General features: G+C 43.7%; 1 long non-coding RNA gene across 1 annotated transcript; it reads right to left on the bottom strand.

Moving 5' to 3' along the window:
• Positions 1 to 3,325: 3,325 nt before the first annotated feature.
• LOC123743506 (uncharacterized) lies at positions 3,326 to 3,797 on the bottom strand. Its single transcript, XR_006770350.1, has 3 exons — positions 3,721 to 3,797; positions 3,575 to 3,630; positions 3,326 to 3,482 (listed from the first exon to the last, which is right to left on the bottom strand). It is a non-coding gene; the product is annotated as an uncharacterized lncRNA (long non-coding RNA).
• Positions 3,798 to 5,654: the final 1,857 nt, after the last annotated feature.

The raw sequence follows: 5,654 nt of genomic DNA, 5'->3' as shown, positions 1-5,654 counted from the left end.
CGTTCATCTGTACAAACAATAGTGTGCAAGTATAAACACCATGGGACCACGCAGCCATCATACCGCTCAGAAAGGAGGCACGTTCTATCTCCTAGAGATTAACGCACTTTGGTGCGAAAAGTGCAAATCAATCCCAGAATAACAGCAAAGGACCTTGTGAAGATGCTGGAGGAAACCTGTACAAAAGTATCTATATAGTGCTCAGCATATGTGAGAACTCCTGCAAGACTGTTTGAAAAGCATTCTAGGTTAAGCTGTTTGAGAGAATGCCAAGAGTGTGCAAAGCTGTCATCAAGGCAAAGGGTGGCTCCTTTGAAGAATCTAAAATATATTTTGATTTGTTTAACACTTTTTTGGTTACTACATGATTCCATATGTGTTATTTCATGGTTTTGATGTCTTCACTATTATTCTACAATGTAGAAAATAGGAAAAATAAGGAAATACCCTTGAATGAGTAGGTGTGTACAAACTTTTGACTGTTACTGTATACTGAAAAAAATAAACGCAACATGCAACAATTTCCATAAATTTACTGAGTTACAGTTCAAATAAAGAAATCAGTCAATTGAAATAAAAAAATGAGGTTGTTATCTATGGATTTCACATGACTGGGTTGAGGCGCAGCCATGGGTGTGCCTGGGAGGGCATAGACCCACCCACTTGAGAGCCAGGCCCACACACTGGGGAGCCATGCCCAGCCAATCAGAATTAGTTTTCCCCCACAAAAGGGCAGACAGAAAGACTCTTTCATTTCATCAGCTGTCCGGATGTTTGGTCTCAGACGATCCCACAGGTGAAGAAGCCAGATGTGGACGTCGTGGGTTGGCGTGGTTACACACGGTCTGCTGTTTTGAGGCCGTTTGGACGTACTGCCAAATTCTCTAAATTGACGTTGGAGGCGGCTTATCATAATAAACGTTACATCAAATCCTCTGGAATATTTTATTTCAACTCATGAAACATGGGACCAACACTTAACATGTTGCATTTATATTTTTATTCAGAATAGTTTACTCATGTTTCCCTATGACAGTGTAGACGTGCCACAACCTGTCCAGTAGATGGCCAGGTGAAGGCCTGTTCAAAGCACTCAAACTGGATTCTGTGATATCTGGATTCCACTGACTATTATTTTCTGAAAAAACGGTTTAAAAACTCAGTTTGACCTGATCCTGGATAACAAACGATCACAGAATGCAGATCATTCAGATCCCCCCTAAAAACTACCCCAGGGGTCATCCACCTCTGTTTTTGAGATTGACCCCTTGATACCAAAAAAGCAGTATTGAGTCACCAGGCTTAAGAACATTGGCTCTAGATAAAAGTGCAATGTGTGAGCTTAATTAAGCACACCTTTTAAAGTATCTGCCAGCAGGCATCTGCAAGTGCAACCTCATTGTGGTCAGATAGAAATGGATTGTGCAGCAGACCACATTGAGAGTTCTGTGTCTAAATATTCCAGCTCGTCTTTCAGACAATCCATATGTTAACGAGTTCACTTACTCTGCCCAAAGTTGATTAATATATATACACGATTGCATCCATGTTCCCTGGGAGAGGTTACAGTTACAGGCAATGGGACTATCAGGTAAACTGCATTCATATTCTTTAGGCACCTATGGTAACTTGTTAGGGCTAGGGTCCTTTTTTCAGAATTTCCACCTGACTGACGTGCCCAAGTAAACTGCCTGGCACTCAGGCCCAGAAGCCAGGACATGCATATGATTGGTATTATTGGATAGAAAACACTGACGTTTGTCAATGTTAAAATGTATGAGACTAACACAATTGATATGGTAGCTGAAAATCCAAAGAAAAAAGAACCAGAAATTACTCTTTGAGATCCCATGATCTTTCAATGGAAAGCTATGGGTCCAATGCAATTCCAGCTCCCAGATTGCAATTCCTATGGCTTCAACTAGATATGTCTTTGTTCAAGGTTTTTCTATTGAACATACTGTCATTATAAAATACAGTTTTACATTATAAGTACCTGAGGATTAAATAGAAGTGTTGAACTTATTTTAAAAAGTTAAGCAGTAGCTTCTTGGATTCCTTTGTCTGCATGTTGATTACTGAAATCGATGGCACCAACAAGACTTAAAACAACCATGCTTGTTGTAGCAACATGTAGACCGCCATTCTCAAACAATAGCATGATATGCTGTCGCTGTAAAGCAGTTAGATTAACAAAAATTAAAGCTTTAAAATATAATGTTCAATATTAGATTTGCACACCCGCCTGTCACCGGATGTTGTCGACAGGTGTCACGCTAACGGGACTCCTAGTATGGTAACCAATGTAACGGGCAGATTAATGTAAGTGGAACACCCTACACAAATACCGTTAGGAATTAACATGAGGGAGCTTTGACAATTTACAGAACTTTAGCATTTGAACTACCAGAAAAGGTAAACAAATCTGTTTACACAAGTGTTGTGAACCACATTCCCTTTTACTCCAGACCAAGTCTGTCCCCGATCAGCAAGCACATGGTGGGCAGAAGAGACCCCTCCATTTTAAAGACAAGGCATTTTGAGAATCAAATTGTTTATTGATCAAACCATGCAAGAGTAGCAGGAACACAAGGCCAAATCAAAAGCATGACCGTAGAACCAAAGTGTCAGCAATGTCACCAAATCAGATGTCAATTTTAGTTGTATGGTTATAAAAACTTATACCAATGTAGCATCCACCCCTGTAAACATTTTTGCATGATGATGCGCAAGATCCTCATTTCAAAGTGCATTAGGTTGCACATTTCCTCACCTCAGTTACCTTTGCCCTTTTCTTCAAATGGAGGCACAGTAACAGGGGAAAGACGATTAAGGAGTTGGGCAAACCAAATTATGATCTCCCTATCTAGCTTGTTGAGGGGTCGGGCCGTCTGTTCAAGGCTTGTCGCTTCTGCTGAGGCGCGGGGGCCGGTCGCTTCTGCTGAGGCGCGGGGGCCGGTCGCTTCTGCTGAGGCGCGGGGGCCGGTCGCTTCTGCTGAGGCGCGGGGGCCGGTCGCTTCTGCTGAGGCGCTGGGGCCGGTCGCTTCTGCTGAGGCGCGGGGGCCGGTCGCTTCTGCTGAGGCGCGGGGGCCGGTCGCTTCTGCTGAGGCGCGGGGGCCGGTCGCTTCTGCTGAGGCGCGGGGGCCGGTCGCTTCTGCTGAGGCGCGGGGGCCGGTCGCTTCTGCTGGGGCATGCGACCAGCGTCCGCTTTTGCTGAGGCGCGGGGCCGGTCGCTTTTGTTGAGGCGCGGGGGCCGGTCGCTTCTGCTGAGGCGCGGACCGACGTCACACTTGCTGGGGTATTTTTGCCAGTCGCTTCTGCTGAGGCGCGGGGGCCGGTCGCTTCTGCTGAGGCATTGCGACACAACGTCACACTAGCTGGGGTATTGCGGCCATTAGCTTTAGCATTTGGACCAGACACCACACTTGCTTGGGATCCAGTTGATTCTGGTTCAGTGTAGGCAGGATGCCCATAAGCATTATCTAGGAAACAAAGAACAACATTATGTAAAAGGCTAGCCTTATACTATTGGAACTAGACTGATTTGAGCTGAATTAGTGGAAACCAAACGCACCTTGAAGGGTAAAACACGTTATCCCTCCAATTAGCAGGCAACAAATCCAAGAAACACTACAAAACATTCAGACAGTTAAACACAAATAACCAGTGAAAACTTTAAGACAAGGTAAACCAATCAGATGAATATAATGAAACACTAACCTCAAAGAGAGTCCAAAAGTCACAGCCATTTCAGTGATCAAAACCACAACAATATGCAGAATTAATAGAAGACAGACACCCTACCACAGTATCCCTGTTACTATATCTTACAGCTGTTTTTGGTTGATCCTTATAAAGGAATCCCAGACCCTTCTAACCAGCTGTACAGCTGTCAGCCAATGAACTTCATTGCAATTGGTTAAATTTCCCAATTGCGATTAGGTGCTCTTGATTTCATTCAGCTGGTGTGCTGGAGGGTGGAGTTTGCACATCATGGACCAATCCAATGGTTTTAAAGAGTGACCTCACCCATTCCCACCCATTCCGGATTGAGCCAATTGTTTTTCAACAGAAGCCATCCGTTGACATATGGTGAACAACAGAGATGATTGTACTACAAAAAAACACACCAAATTCAGTTCAACATTTTAATTGAAAACAGACAATTGATGAATGCATATTCAATTTCATACATGTTCAAGCATCTGTTGCAGCCCAATACTTATTTATTCCCCAGTAATTTGTCTTTTCACCAATCAGATCAGCTGTTATGCCAGTAATGCGGGGCAGAAGGTCAGAAATGGGCTGCATGTTTAAACACAGCCTGTGTGGCTGGGACCAAACAGACTATGAGGGAGTTTGTGGTTGAGGCCAGACAGACTTCGGCCGCTTTCCAAAGCTTAGAAGTTGCTGACGTCTGACAGATCTACATCACCTTGATAGGTCTTTTAAGTATCAGCTAACCACATCATATGTCAGTGGATGACACAGTTGATGATGTGGCACGCATCCATTGGTTGTTGCGTCGCCTCACCTTTGCTGCAGAATGTTGCCTATGGCTGTGTTACACAGGCCGTCCAATTCTAATCTTTTTTCCACGTATTGGCCTTTTGACCAATCGCATCAGATCTTTTCACAACAGATCTTTTTTAGAGCTGATGGGTCAAAAGACGAATTAGTGAAAAAAATAATATTTTGTAAATGCAGCCTATGAGGGAGTTCAATTAACCTGAGCGGCGGTGCACCAGTCATTCGGAAGGTGATGTGAAATGACAAAAGAAGTGAGGGAGGAGCGCCCTTCTCAAATCGTACAGTCAGTGGTGTAATGGAGGCTATACTAAAGTATACCACTTTGTTTTCAGTGGACATTTCGTGTACTCAATTCTTAATCCCAACTGATATGTATCAAAGTAGTAAAGTGGTGGTATATGCTGTATCAGTTCATAAGGCTGATGGAACATATCAGAATGTTCAGCTTAAAAGTTGAAAAACTATTATTTCAAATGGTGTATAATACTTGTATGTGTGAGAAATTTGAATTATGAGAGTTTTGTTGTTTTGAATTTGGCACTCTGCTATTTCACTGGCTGTTGGCGAGTTGGGACGCTACCGTTCCACATACCCTAGAGAAGTTTTAACTGACCTCCAGACGAGCTTCAATGCCATACAACTCTCCAACTGCTCTGAAATGCAAGTAAAACTAAATGCATGCTCTTCAACCGATCGCTGCTTGCACCTGCCCGCCCGTCCAGCATCACTACTCTGGACGGATCTGACTTAGAATATGTGGACAACTACAATTACCTAGGTGTCTGGTTAGACTGTAAACTCTCCTTCCAGACTCACATTAAGCATCTCCAATCCAAAATTAAATCTACAATCGGCTTCCTATTTCGCAACAAAGCATCCTTCTCTTATGCTGCCAAACATACCCTCGTAAAACTGACCATCCTACCGATCCTCGACTTCGGCCATGTAATTTACAAAATAGCCTCCAACACTCTACTCAACAAATTGGATGCAGTCTATCACAGTGCCATCCGTTTTGTCACCAAAGCCCCATATACTACCCACCACTGCGACCTGTACGCTCTCGTTGGCTGGCCCTCGCTTCATACTCATCGCAAAACCCACTGGCTCCAGGTCATCTACAA

Source organism: Salmo salar, chromosome ssa06 (assembly GCF_905237065.1).
Source record: "Salmo salar chromosome ssa06, Ssal_v3.1, whole genome shotgun sequence".
In the NCBI taxonomy this organism is placed as follows: domain Eukaryota; kingdom Metazoa; phylum Chordata; class Actinopteri; order Salmoniformes; family Salmonidae; genus Salmo; species Salmo salar.
The sequence above is the reverse complement of the archived record's forward strand: the minus strand, read 5'-3'. Positions and strand labels throughout refer to the sequence as shown.